Below are 737 nucleotides of genomic sequence, written 5' to 3'. Positions count from 1 at the left end.
TTCTGTCACTGGTCTCCTGACATCCTGCCTGGCTAACTTCTAGCCTGTCTAAACTGGAGCGGTCTCTCATTGCCTCAGACCATGTTCTAACACAACACTCCACTAGGAAATTAGATTCACCATTTGCAATGAGATGTTATTTCATAGGTCAGTATGTCTTCTCTTATTATCCCAGCTCACTGCCTGGAAGTTCATTTTATCATTTTAGTCCTCAAAATAAAATATTCCTCAAGAGTTTGCTCTTCCCCAAATAGAGGAAAATCCAGGGTCATCCAAAAATAAGAATAATCCAGGGTCACACTTAGCTAAGCATACAGCACACACTCTAGTGTGTGGCACTTTTGCTGCTAACAGGTAACAGACCTTTGCTACAAACCCTCTAGGAAGAGATTGCTTTGCTCCCAGTATAGTTTCCAGGTGTGGACAAAAACTAGTGGACCTCATCAGATTGTGCTATTTTCTCCTAGGAGAATCTCTTGGAAGCTGGATCTTTTATACGTACATTAGTATTGGAAATAACAGCAAAAAAGGCTCCCTTCGTTTCTTCATATACCAGGTCCAGGAAATCATCCACTCCAGACTAAGGCATATTACTTGCAGCAGGGTAAATGATTAATCTATAAAGCCCAGTAATAGCTACCAGCTCATAGTTACCTTTGTTGGAAAGAATTAAATTTGAATAGCCCCTAAGACAGTGTGTTTGTTCTGCTTTTCAACTAAGAAAGTTTTTTTTTTTT

The sequence above is a fragment of the Condylura cristata genome, unplaced genomic scaffold, assembly GCF_000260355.1.
Source record: "Condylura cristata isolate star-nosed mole 26May11 unplaced genomic scaffold, ConCri1.0 scaffold00026, whole genome shotgun sequence".
Taxonomy (NCBI): Eukaryota; Metazoa; Chordata; class Mammalia; order Eulipotyphla; family Talpidae; genus Condylura; species Condylura cristata.
This window is presented reverse-complemented; position numbering follows the sequence as displayed.